Raw genomic sequence first — 14,595 nt, 5'->3', positions numbered from 1 at the left:
AATGAAGTGAATGGACTTGGATTGGCTGAGGAGGATCTTGTCAAGCTTCTCATTGACCATCTTCAAATCCTTCTTATACTTGTCCTCTTGATCAGTTGAGGAGCTCCTTATGGTCCTATCATAGTCTTCATTATAATTGCCATCAGATTGAGCAAGATTCTCAACTAATTCCCATCCTTCTTCTACATTCTTGTTGAGGAAGTTGCCATTAGAGGCTGTGTCAAGAAGCATTCTTATCTTGGGAAGCACTCCTCTATACAAGGTGCTTAGAAGTGACTCATTGCTGAAGCCATGGTGAGGACACTGAGTTTGGAATCCTTTAAACCTCTCCCAAGCTTCACAAAAGCTCTCATTATTCCTTTGAGCAAACCTAGAAATCTCATTCCTCAGCCTAGCAGTCCTTGCATTGGAGAAGAACTTGGCCAGAAAAGCTTTCTTGCATGCATCCCATGTGGTGATAGCTCCAGTAGGTAGAGTCTTCTCCCAAAGGTGAGCTTTGTCTCCAAGAGAAAATGGGAAGAGCCTTAATTTGAATCCATCTTCACTCACTCCATTGATCTTTGTGAGGCCACTTATTCTGTCAAACTCATCAAGGTGATCTAGTGGATCTTCCATTGGCAACCCATGAAACTTGTTTGCTTGTATCATTGAGATCAATCCACTCTTGATCTCAAAGTTATTGTTTGCTACTGAAGGTGGCACAATTCCAGCCCTTTGGTTGTGGGTATTGGGTGCATCTCCTGCACCAATGTGCCTTGGTCTTTGCTCATGGATAGCTTGTTGCTCCATGATGTCTTGACCTTGTTGTTGTTGAACTACTCTTCCTTGCTTATGTCTCAAACCCTTTTGTAGCCTGTGGATGTTGTCAATAGGCTGCTGAAGACTGTCTTTGCCTTTTGACCTTGTGTGCATCAACAAACTCTACTACATACTCGAACAGGTACACGGTCGAGCGCAGGCTCGAGTGGGTGGTCGAGTCGACTGGGAAGTAATGGCTAATTGGATCCGGCTTCTGGCTCGATCAAGTGCTCGATCACAGCTCGGTCGAGTGGTGGTCGAGTAGGTGGTCGAGTGGGTACCTGAAACACAAAACAGCCAAGCAAAGGAAGATTCCAGTTCAGTAACTTCACAAGTGTTTAAAACGAACTTAATCTTAGACTAATAATGATCCTAAATGTCACAAAACACACTCAAATGGGCAACGACGCCAAATTGAAACTGACTTTCTTTGTGGTGTATGAATGAATGATGTATGGAATGAATAGAAGTCAGGGTGTTTCAATTCCCCTTATGCAGTTGCAGTATAAGAGGTGTCAATCCTATCTGAGTGATTGTGAACAATTAAGATGTGCATATGAGTCTAAGTCAAGCCAATTGTAAAGATTGTTTGTCACTAACAATCCTAAAATGAGATATGAAATGCAGAAAGTAAAAACAACTAGAACAAGATACTAAATGCAAACAGAACAGACAAATTAAAGCTATAATGAAACTAGAACAGAGATAGAAACTATGCTAATGAACTAATGCAAGACAAGTAATGAACAGGAAACTACGTGAAAGCAATGGAAATGAAACAGGAATGAAACAAGACAATCACAAATCAAAAACACAAGTTCTGGGGATTAACTCGAGCAGCACTCGACCGAGTGTAGGTCGAGTACGTGGTCGAGCTAGACTTAAACGTGAAAACAGAGCAACACAAGAAAAACAGAGCAATGCTAAAACTAATCAAACAACAAGCAAGCAATGATATTTAGACTAAGATTTCAATAAACAAAGAAGGCCTTGAGGAGGGATTCATGGGCTGAGCTAATCATTGTGGTTATCTAACTTGGTCAACAAATCTCAAGCAAACTTTGAGCTGATCTCTAGACATACTATTCTAATACATGTTTAATCCACTCTCATGGCAAGGAACAATCAAACCTATGCATTCCTAGACTTGTTCTCACAAAGAAAATAATCTACACAAGCAGGCATTAAGCAATACATCTCAAACCAAACAAGACTTCTAATCTCTTAGCAAGCCTAATGGTAAGCTCTAGATCTAGCCTTATCTATGCTCCTTAGACATTGGTTTGATGCTAAGATGCTTGAAATCAAACCCTACCTTCTCAGATATAAGATCAGCATTAAGATCATCTAGCCTAGAAGAGATCTACAACAATCAAGCTTGACCAAATCAAACAAACCACAAGATCAACCCAGCCTAACCCATCCTCAAGGTCCTAAACAAACTACTCACAAGAACACATGGTGAAATATGTCAAAAACCCAGAAAATAATGAAACTTGCATCATTGGAAAGATGAAACAGAGATCTACAATATTGATGAAGGAATAAAACTCGAAATCTTAATACTTTGAAAGTTATGAAACAAACAAAATATAAGAATCTAGTCTTTCTCTCTCAAACAAGTACAAGATCTAAAAATAAAATAAAAGTGCAAAAGGAATAATATCTAAAAAAGGTAAAAACTAGGTTTTTAGACTCTCTAAAAAGCTGGACTCTCTTGTGGCTGCAAGTACAAAGGCCTTATATAGGAGGTGAGGTGGAAGCCCTAAAAATACAAAAAGTCAAAGTGGTCAACGGCTCGGTCATCTCGACCAGTGCTCGGTCGAGTGGCTGGTCGAGCTGGCTTCTCTCGTGCATTCTCCACTCGGTCGAGTCCTCCTCAGCACACGGTCGAGTGGTGGTCGAATGGTGCGGTCGAGTTGGACTCCGGACCTTGATTCTACAGCCTTAACTCTCTTGTTTTCTCCTCAGGACAGCTTCACTTCTCCTCAGCATTGCTTCCATGCTCCTTAAGCTCCAAAATCACCTGTTTATGCATGAAAAGATGCAAATGCAATGCAACTATACTCTAATGCATGATTAGTCCTAAAGCTACACAATAATGGCCTAAATGGATAGCAAAAGATGCAAAAGTTGTGAATAAACTAAGGGAAAACAAGGTAAAATATATGAACATCAAATTTGGAGTGTTTAGACACCACTTAAACACATTTTGTCACGAAACAGGCTAAAACCGAGAAAACATTGATTCAAAGCAGTAAACAGCTTTGTTACTGTTTCTAGGGTCAGAATGTGTGACAAACCAATGCATTTGACTAATTGTAAGAGTTCAGGATGAATTTGGAGTGTTTAGACAACACTTAAACCCGTTATATCCCAAAATGGGCATAAACCGAGAAAACAGGCTAAAACCGAGAGAAAACATTGATTCAAAGCAGTAAACAGCATTGTTACTCTTTCTAGGGTCAAAATATGTAACCATTCAATGCATTTAACTAATTATAAGAGTTTGGGTTTAATTTAGAGTGTTTAGACACCAATTATACCCATTTTGTCCCGAAACAGGCTAAAACCGAGAAAACATTGATTGAAAGCAGGAAAAAGCTTTGTTACTGTTTCTGGTGTCAGAATGTGTGACAAACCAATGCATTTGACTAATTGTCAGAGTTTGGGATAAATTTGCAGTGTTTAGACACCACTTAAACCCATTTTGTCCCGATACAGGCTAATACCGAGAAAACATTGATTCAAAGCAGTAAACAGCTTTGTTACTGTTTCTAGGGTCAGTTTTTGTGACAAACCAATGCATTAGACTAATTATAAGAGTTCGGGATGAATTTGGAGTGTTTAGACAACACTTAAACCCATTATATCCCAAAATGGGCATAAACCGAGAAAACAGGCTAAAACCGAGAGAAAAAATTGATTCGAAGCAGTAAACAGTTTTGTTACTCTTTCTAGGGTCAAAATAGGTAACAATCCAATGCATTTGACTAATTATAAGAGTTTGGGTTGAATTTCGAGTGTTTAGACACCAATTGTACCCATTTTGTCCTGAAACAGACTAAAACCGAGACAACATTCATTCAAAGCAGTAAACAGCTTTGTTACTCTTTCTAGGGTCAAAATATGTAACAATCCAATGCATTTGACTAATTATAAGAGTTTGGGTTTAATTTAGAGTGTTTAGACACCAATTATACCCATTTTGTCCCGAAACAGGCTAAAACCGAGAAAACATTGATTGAAAGCAGGAAAAAGCTTTGTTACTGTTTCTGGTGTCAGAATGTGTGACAAACCAATGCATTTGACTAATTGTCAGAGTTTGGGATGAATTTGGAGTGTTTAGACAACACTTAAACCCGTTATATCCTAAAGTAAGCATAAACCGAGAAAACAGGCTAAAACCGAGAGAAAACATTGAGTTGAAGCAGTAAACAGCTATGCTACTCTTTCTATTGTCAAAATATGTAACAATCCAATGCATTTGACTAATTATAAGAGCTTGGGTTGAATTTGGAGTGTTTAGACACCACTTTTACCCATTTTGTCCGGAAACAGGCTAAAACCGAGAAAACATTGATTCTAAGCAGTAAACAGCTTTGTTACTGTTTCTAGGGTCAGAATGTGTGCCAATTCAATGCATTTGACTTATTGTAAGAGTTCGGAATGAATTTGGAGTGTTTAGACACCACTTAAACCCATTTTGTCCCGATACAGGCTAAAACCGAGAAAACATTGATTCAAAGCAGTAAACAGCTTTGTTACTGTTTCTGGGGTCAGAATGTGTGACAAACCAATGCATTTGACTAATTGTAAGAGTTCGGGATGAATTTGGAGTGTTTAGACAACATTTAAACCCGTTATATCCCAAAATAGGCATAAACCGAGAAAACAGGCTAAAACCGAGAGAAAATATTGATTCGAAGCAGTAAACAGCTTTGTTGGCCTTTCTAGGGTCAAAATAGGTAACAATCCAATGCATTTGACTAATTATAAGAGTTTGGGTTGAATTTCGAGTGTTTAGACACCAATTGTACCCATTTTGTCCTGAAACCGACTAAAACCGAGACAACATTGATTCAAAGCAGTAAAAAGCTTTGTTACTGTTTTTGGGGTCTGAATGTGTGATAAACCAATGCATTTGACTGATTGTAAGAGTTCGGGATGAATTTGGAGTGTTTAGACAAAACTTCGACCCGTTATATTCTAAAATAGGCATAAACCGAGAAAACAGGCTAAAATCGAGAGAAAACATTGACTCGAAGCAGTAATCAGCTATGTTACTCTTTCTAGGGTCAAAATATATAACAATCCACTGCATTTGACTAATTATAAGAGCTCGGGTTGAATTTGGAGTGTTTAGACACCACTTTTACCCATTTTGTCCCGAAACAGGCTAAAACCAAGAATACATTGATTCTAAGCAGTAAACAGCTTTGTTACTGTTTCTAGGGTCAGAATGTGTGCCAATTCAATCCATTTGACTAATTATAAAAGTTCGGGATGAATTTGGAGTGTTTAGGCAACACTTGAACCCATTTTGTCCCGAAACAGGCTAAAACCGAGAAAACATTGATTCAAAGCAGTAAACAGCTTTGTTACTATTTCTAGGGTCAGAATGTGTGACAAAACAATGCATTTGACTAATTGTAAGAGTTCGGGATGAATTTGGAGTGTTTAGACTACACTTGAACCCGTTATATCCCAAAATTGGCATAAACCGAGAAAACATGCTAAACCCAAGAGAAAAAATTGATTCAAAGCAGTAGACAGCTTTTTTACTCTTTCTAGGGTCAAAATAGGTAACAATCCAATGCATTCGACTAATTATAAGAGTTTGGATTTAATTTAGAGTGTTTAGACACCAATTATACCCATTTTGTCCCGAAACAGGCTAAAACCGAGACAACATTGATTGAAAGCAGGAAAAAGCTTTGTTACTGTTTCTGGTGTCAGAATGTGTGACAAACCAATGCATTTGACTAATTGTCAGATTTCGGATGAATTTGGAGTGTTTAGACAACACTTAAACCCGTTATATCCTAAAGTAAGCATAAACCGAGAAAACAGGCTAAAACCGAGAGAAAACATTGATTTGAAGCAGTAAACAGCTATGTTACTCTTTCTATTGTCAAAATATGTAACAATCCAATGCATTTGACTAATTATAAGAGCTCGGGTTGAATTTGGAGTGTTTAGACACCACTTTCACCCATTTTGCCCCGAAACAGGCTAAAACCGAGAAAACATTGATTCTAAGTAGTAAACAGCTTTGTTAATGTTTCTAGGGTCAGAAGGTGTGCCAATCCAATGCATTTGACTTATTGTAAGAGTTTGGAATGAATTTGGAGTGTTTAGACACCACTGATACCCATTTTGTCCCAAAACAAGCTTAACCGATAAAACATTGTATCAAAGCAGTAAACAGCTTTGTTACTGTTTCTAGGGTCAAAATGTGTGAAAATTCAATGCGTTTGACTAATTTTAAAAGCTCGGGATGAATTTGGAGTGTTTAGACAACACTTGAACCCATTTTGTCCCGAAACAGGCTAAAACAGAGAAAACATTGATTCAAAGCAGTAAACAGCTTTGTTACTGTTTCCAGGGTCAGAATGTGTGACAAACCAATGCATTTGACTAATTGTAAGAGTTCCGGATGAATTTGGAGTGTTTAGACAACATTTAAACCCGTTATATCCCAAAATAGGCATAAACCGAGAAAACCGGCTAAAACCGAGAGAAAAAATTGATTCGAAGCAGTAAACAGCTTTGTTACTATTTCTAGGGTCAAAAGAGGTAACAATCCAATGCATTTGACTAATTATAAGAGTTTGGGTTGAATTTCGAGTGTTTAGACACCAATTGTACCCCTTTTGTCCTGAAACAGACTAAAACCGAGACAACATTGATTCAAAGCAGTAAAAAGCTTTGTTACAGTTTCTGGGGTCTAAATGTATGACAAACAAGTGCATTTCACTGATTGTAAGAGTTCGGGATGAATTTGGAGTGTTTAGACAAAACTTAAACCCGTTATATCCTAAAGTAGGCATAAACCGAGAAAACAGGCTAAAACCGAGAGCAAACTTTGATTCGAAGCAGTAAGCAGCTATGTTACTCTTTCTAGGGTCAAAATATATAACAATCCAATGCATTTGACTTATTAGAAGAGCTTGGGTTGAATTTGGAATGTTTAGACACCACTTTTACCCATTTTGTCCGGAAACAGGCTAAAACCGAGAAAACATTGATTCGAAGCAGTAAACAGCTTTGTTACTGCTTCTAGGGTCAGAATGTGTGCCAATTCAATGCATTTGACTTATTGTAAGAGTTCAGAATGAATTTGGAGGGTTTAGACACCACTTAAACCCATTTTGTCGCGAAACAGGCTAAAACCGAGAAAACATTGATTCAAAGCAGTAATCAGCTTTGTTACTGTTTCTAGTGTCAGAATGTGTGACAAACCAATGCATTTGACTAATTGTAAGAGTTCAGGATGAATTTGGAGTGTTTAGACAACACTTAAACCCGTTATATCCACAACTGGGCATAAACCAAGAAAACAGGCTAAAACCGAGAGAAAACATTGATTCAAAGCAGTAAACAGCTTTGTTACTCTTTCTAAGGTTAAAATATGTAACAATCCAATGCATTTGACTAAGTATAAGAGTTTGGGTTGAATTTAGAGTGTTTAGACACCAATTATACCCATTTTGTCCCGAAACAGGCTAAAACCGAGACAACATTGATTCAAAGCAGTAAAAAGCTTTGTTACTGTTTCTGGGGTCAGAATGTGTGACAAACCAATGCATTTGACTAATTTTCAGAGTTCGGGATGAATTTGGAGTGTTTAGACAACACTTAAACCCGTTATATCCTAAAGTAGGCATAAACCGACGAAACAGGCTAAAACCGAGAGAAAACATTGATTTGAAGCAGTAAACAGCTATGTTACTCTTTCTATTGTCAAAATATGTAACAATCCAATGCATTTGACTAATTATAAGAGCTCGGGTTGAATTTGGAGTGTTTAGACACCACTTTCCCCCATTTTGCCCCGAAACAGGCTAAAACCGAGAAAACATTGATTCTAAGTTGTAAACAGCTTTGTTACTGTTTCTAGGGTCAGAAGGTGTGCCAATCCAATGCATTTGACTTATTGTAAGAGTTTGGAATGAATTTGGAGTGTTTAAACACCACTGATACCCATTTTGTCCCGAAACAAGCTTAACCGATAAAATATTGTATCGAAGCAGCAAACAGCTTTGTTACTGTTTCTAGGGTCAAAATGTGTGAAAATTCAATGCGTTTGACTAATTTTAAAAGCTCGGGATGAATTTGGAGTGTTTAGACAACACTTGAACCCATTTTGTCCCGAAACAGGCTAAAAAGAAGAAAACATTGATTCAAAGCAGTAAACAGCTTTGTTACTGTTTCCAGGGTCAGAATGTGTGACAAACCAATGCATTTGACTAATTGTAACAGTTCCGGATGAATTTGGAGTGTTTAGACAACATTTAAACCCGTTATATCCCAAAATAGGCATAAACCGAGAAAACCGGCTAAAACCGAGAGAAAAAATTGATTCGAAGCAGTAAACAGCTTTTTTACTCTTTCTAGGGTCAAAATAGGTAACAATCCAATGCATTTGACTAATTATAAGAGTTTGGGTTGAATTTCGAGTGTTTAGACACCAATTGTACCCATTTTGTCCTGAAACAGACTAAAACCGAGACAACATTGATTCAAAGCAGTAAAAAGCTTTGTTACAGTTTCTGGGGTCTAAATGTATGACAAACCAGTGCATTTCACTGATTGTAAGAGTTCGGGATGAATTTGGAGTGTTTAGACAAAACTTAAACCCGTTATATCCTAAAGTAGGCATAAACCAAGAAAACAGGCTAAAACCGAGAGAAAACTTTGATTCGAAGCAGTAAGCAGCTATGTTACTCTTTCTAGGGTCAAAATATATAACAATCCAATGCATTTGACTAATTAGAAGAGCTTGGGTTGAATTTGGAATGTTCAGACACCACTTTTACCCATTTTGTCCGGAAACAGACTAAAACCGAGAAAACATTGATTCTAAGCAGTAAACAGCTTTGTTCCTGTTTCTAGGGTCAAAATGTGTAAAAATTTGATACATTTGACTAATTATAAAAGTTCGGGATGAATTTGGAGTGTTTAGGCAACACTTGAACCCATTTTGTCCCGAAACAGGCTAAAACCGAGAAAACATTGATTCAAAGCAGTAAACAGCTTTGTTACTATTTCTAGGGTCAGAATGTGTGACAAAACAATGCATTTGACTAATTGTAAGAGTTCGGGATGAATTTGGAGTGTTTAGACAACACTTAAACCTGTTATATCCCAAAATGGGCATAAACCGAGAAAACAGGCTAAAACCGAGAGAAAACATTGATTCAAAGCAGTAAACAGCTTTGTTACTCTTTCTAAGGTCAAAATATGTAACAATCCAATGCATTTGACTATTATAAGAGCTCGGGTTGAATTTGGAGTGTTTAGACACTACTTTTACCATTTTGTCCTGAAACAGGCTAAAACCGAGAAAACATTGATTCTAAGCAGTAAACAGCTTTGTTACTGTTTCTAGGGTCCGAAGGTGTGCCAATCCAATGCATTTGACTTATTGTAAGAGTTCGGAATGAATTTGGAGTGTTTAGACACCACTTATACCCATTTTGTCCCGAAACAAGCTAAACCGATAAAACATTGTATCGAAGCAGTAAACAGTTTTGTTACTGTTTCTAGGGTCAAAATGTGTAAACATTTGATGCATTTGACTAATTATAAAAGTTCGGGATGAATTTGGAGTGTTTAGGCAACACTTGAACCCATTTTGTCCCGAAACAGGCTAAAACCGAGAAAACATTGATTCAAAGCAGTAAACAGCTTTGTTACTATTTCTAGGGTCAGAATGTGTGACAAAACAATGCATTTGACTAATTGTAAGAGTTCAGGATGAATTTGGAGTGTTTAGACAACACTTGAACCCGTTATATCCCAAAATTGGCATAAACCGAGAAAACATGCTAAACCCAAGAGAAAAAATTGATTCAAAGCAGTAGACAGCTTTTTTACTCTTTCTAGGGTCAAAATAGGTAACAATCCAATGCATTTTGACAAATTATACGAGTTTGGGTTGAATTTCGAGTGTTTAGACACCAATTGTACCCATTTTGTCCTGAAACAGACTAAAACCGAGACAACATTGATTCAAAGCAGTAAAAAGCTTTGTTACTGTTTCTGGGGTCTGAATGTGTGACAAACCAGTGCATTTGACTAATTGTAAGAGTTCGGGATGAATTTGGAGTGTTTAGACAACACTTAAACCTGTTATATCCCAAAATGGGCATAAACCGAGAAAACAGGCTAAAACCGAGAGAAAACATTGATTCAAAGCAGTAAACAGCTTTGTTACTCTTTCTAAGGTCAAAATATGTAACAATCCAATGCATTTGACTATTATAAGAGCTCGGGTTGAATTTGGAGTGTTTAGACACCACTTTTACCCATTTTGTCCTGAAACAGTCTAAAACCGAGAAAACATTGATTCTAAGCAGTAAACAGCTTTGTTACTGTTTCTAGGGTCCGAAGGTGTGCCAATCCAATGCATTTGACTGATTGTAAGAGTTCAGAATGAATTTGGAGTGTTTAGACACCACTTATACCCATTTTGTCCCGAAACAAGCTAAACCGATAAAACATTGTATCGAAGCAGTAAACAGTTTTGTTACTGTTTCTAAGGTCAAAATGTGTAAGAATTTAATGCATTTGACTAATTCTAAAAGTTCGGGATGAATTTGGAGTGTTTAGGCAACACTTGAACCCATTTTGTCCCGAAACAGGCTAAAACCGAGAAAACATTGATTCAAAGCAGTAAACAGCTTTGTTACTGTTTCTAGGGTCAGAATGTGTGACAAACCAATGCATTTGACTAATTGTAAGAGTTCCAGATGAATTTGGAGTGTTTAGACAACATTTAAACCCGTTATATCCCAAAATAGGCATAAACCAAGAAAACCGGCTAAAACCGAGAGAAAAAATTGATTCAAAGCAGTAAAGAGCTTTGTTACTCTTTCTAGGGTCAAAATAGGTAACAATCCAATGCATTTGACTAATTATAAGAGTTTGGGTTGAATTTCGAGTGTTTAGACACCAATTGTACCCATTTTGTCCTAAAACAGACTAAAACCGAGACAACATTGATTCAAAGCAGTAAAAAGTTTTTTTACTGTTTCTGGGGTCTGAATGTATGAAAAGCCAGTGCATTTGACTGATTGTAAGAGTTCGGGATGAATTTGGAGTGTTTAGACAAAACTTAAACCCGTTATATCCTAAAATAGGCATAAACCGAGAAAACAGGCTAAAACCGAGAGAAAACATTGATTCGAAGCAGTAAACAGCTATGTTACTCTTTCTAGGGTCAAATTATATAACAATCCAATGCATTTGACTAATTATAAGAGCTCGGGTTGAATTTGGAGTGTTTAGACACCACTTTTACCCATTTTGTCCCGAAACAGGCTAAAACCGAGAAAACATTGATTCTAAGCAGTAAACAGTTTTGTTACTGTTTCTAGGGTCAGAATGTGTGCCAATCCAATGCATTTTACTTATTGTAAGAGTTCGGAATGAATTTGGAGTGTTTAGACACCACTTATACCCATTTTGTCCCGAAACAAGCTAAACCGATAAAACATTGTATCGAAGCAGTAAACAGTTTTGTTATTGTTTCTAGGGTCAAAATGTGTAAAAATTTAATACATTTGACTAATTATAAAAGTTCGGGATGAATTTGGAGTGTTTAGGCAACACTTGAACCCATTTTGTCCCGAAACAGGCTAAAACCTAGAAAACATTGATTCAAAGCAGTAAACAGCTTTGTTACTGTTTCTAGGGTCAGTTTTTGTGACAAAACAATGCATTTGACTAATTGTAAGAGTTCAGGATGAATTTGGAGTGTTTAGACAACACTTGAACCCGTTATATCCCAAAATAGGCATAAACCGAGAAAACATGCTAAACCCGAGGGAAAAAATTGATTTGAAGCAGTAGACAGCTTTTTTACTCTTTCTAGGGTCAAAATAGGTAACAATCCAATGCATTTGACTAATTATACGAGTTTGGGTTGAATTTCGAGTGTTTAGACACCAATTGTACCCATTTTGTCCTGAAACAGACTCAAACCGAGACAACATTGATTCAAAGCAGTAAAAAGCTTTGTTACTGTTTTTGGGGTCTGAATGTGCGACAAACCAATGCATTTGACTAATTGTAAGAGTTCGGGATGAATTTGGAGTGTTTAGACAACACTTAAACCTCTTATATCCCAAAATGGGCATAAACCGAGAAAACAGGCTAAAACCGAGAGAAAACATTGATTCAAAGCAGTAAACAGCTTTGTTACTCTTTCTAGGGTCATACTATGTAACAATCCAATGCATTTGACTAATTATAAGAGCTCGGGTTGAATTTGGAGTGTTTAGACACCACTTTTACCCATTTTGTCCTGAAACAGGCTAAAACCGAGAAAACATTGATTCTAAGCAGTAAACAGCTTTGTTACTGTTCCTAGGGTCCGAAGGTGTGCCAATCCAATGCATTTGACTTATTGTAAGAGTTCGGAATGAATTTGGAGTGTTTAGACACCACTTATACCCATTTTGTCCCGAAACAAGCTAAACCGATAAAACATTGTATCGAAGCAGTAAACAGTTTTGTTACTGTTTCTAGGGTCAAAATGTGTAAACATTTGATGCATTTGACTAATTATAAAAGTTCGGGATGAATTTGGAGTGTTTAGGCAACACTTGAACCCATTTTGTCCCGAAACAGGCTAAAACCGAGAAAACATTGATTCAAAGCAGTAAACAGCTTTGTTACTATTTCTAGGGTCAGAATGTGTGACAAAACAATGCATTTGACTAATTGTAAGAGTTCGGGATGAATTTGGAGTGTTTAGACAACACTTGAACCCGTTATATCCCAAAATTGGCATAAACCGAGAAAACATGCTAAACCCAAGAGAAAAAATTGATTCAAAGCAGTAGACAGCTTTTTTACTCTTTCTAGGGTCAAAATAGGTAACAATCCAATGCATTTTGACTAATTATACGAGTTTGGGTTGAATTTCGAGTGTTTAGACACCAATTGTACCTATTTTGTCCTGAAACAGACTAAAACCGAGACAACATTGATTCAAAGCAGTAAAAAGCTTTGTTACTGTTTCTGGGGTCTGAATGTGTGACAAACCAATGCATTTGACTAATTGTAAGAGTTCGGGATGAATTTGGAGTGTTTAGACAACACTTAAACCTGTTATATCCCAAAATGGGAATAAACGAGAAAACAGGCTAAAACCGAGAGAAAACATTGATTCAAAGCAGTAAACAGCTTTGTTACTCTTTCTAAGGTCAAAATATGTAACAATCCAATGCATTTGACTATTATAAGAGCTCGGGTTGAATTTGGAGTGTTTAGACACCACTTTTACCCATTTTGTCCTCAAACAGTCTAAAACCGAGAAAACATTGATTCTAAGCAGTAAACAGCTTTGTTACTGTTTCTAGGGTCCGAAGGTGTGCCAATCCAATGCATTTGACTGATTGTAAGAGTTCAGAATGAATTTGGAGTGTTTAGACACCACTTATACCCATTTTGTCCCGAAACAAGCTAAACCGATAAAACATTGTATCGAAGCAGTAAACAGTTTTGTTACTGTTTCTAGGGTCAAAATGTGTAAAAATTTGATGCATTTGACTAATTATAAAAGTTCGGGATGAATTTGGAGTGTTTAGGCAACACTTGAATCCATTTTGTCCCGAAACAGGCTAAAACCGAGAAAACATTGATTCAAAGCAGTAAACAGCTTTGTTACTGTTTCTAGTGTCAGAATGTGTGACAAAACAATGCATTTGACTAATTGTAAGAGTTCCAGATGAATTTGGAGTGTTTAGACAACATTTAAACCCGTTATATCCCAAAATAGGCATAAACCAAGAAAACCGGCTAAAACCGAGAGAAAAAACTTGATTCAAAGCAGTAAAGAGCTTTGTTACTCTTTCTAGGGTCAAAATAGGTAACAATCCAATGCATTTGACTAATTATAAGAGTTTGGGTTGAATTTCGAGTGTTTAGACACCAATTGTACCCATTTTGTCCTAAAACAGACTAAAACCGAGACAACATTGATTCAAAGCAGTAAAAAGTTTTTTTACTGTTTCTGGGGTCTGAATGTATGAAAAGCCAGTGCATTTGACTGATTGTAAGAGTTCGGGATGAATTTGGAGTGTTTAGACAAAACTTAAACCCGTTATATCCTAAAATACGCATAAACCGAGAAAACAGGCTAAAACCGAGAGAAAACATTGATTCGAAGCAGTAAACAGCTATGTTACTCTTTCTAGGGTCATATTATATAACAATCCAATGCATTTGACTAATTATAAGAGCTCGGGTTGAATTTGGAGTGTTTAGACACCACTTTTACCCATTTTGTCCCGAAACAGGCTAAAACCGAGAAAACATTGATTCTAAGCAGTAAACAGCTTTGTTACTGTTTCTAGGGTCCGAAGGTGTGCCAATCCAATGCATTTGACTTATTGTAAGAGTTCGGAATGAATTTGGAGTGTTTAGACACCACTTATACCCATTTTGTCCCGAAACAAGCTAAACCGATAAAACATTGTATCGAAGCAGTAAACAGTTTTGTTACTGTTTCTAGGGTCAAAATGTGTAAAAATTTGATGCATTTGACTAATTATAAAAGTTCGG

The 14,595-nt window shown here is 37.0% G+C and overlaps 1 non-coding gene across 1 annotated transcript; it reads left to right on the top strand.

Annotated features, from left to right (window-relative positions):
* The first annotated feature begins 286 nt into the window (after positions 1-286).
* On the top strand, positions 287-393 carry LOC147945731 (small nucleolar RNA R71). The gene has a single exon (XR_015597793.1). It is a non-coding gene; the product is annotated as a small nucleolar RNA R71 (small nucleolar RNA).
* The last annotated feature ends 14,202 nt before the right edge of the window (positions 394-14,595 follow it).

The sequence above is a fragment of the Camelina sativa genome, chromosome 4 (assembly GCF_030686135.1).
Source record: "Camelina sativa cultivar CO46 ecotype springtype chromosome 4, ASM3068613v1".
NCBI lineage: Eukaryota > Viridiplantae > Streptophyta > Magnoliopsida > Brassicales > Brassicaceae > Camelina > Camelina sativa.
Note: the sequence above shows the minus strand (reverse complement) of the source record. Positions and strands in the feature narration are given on the sequence as shown.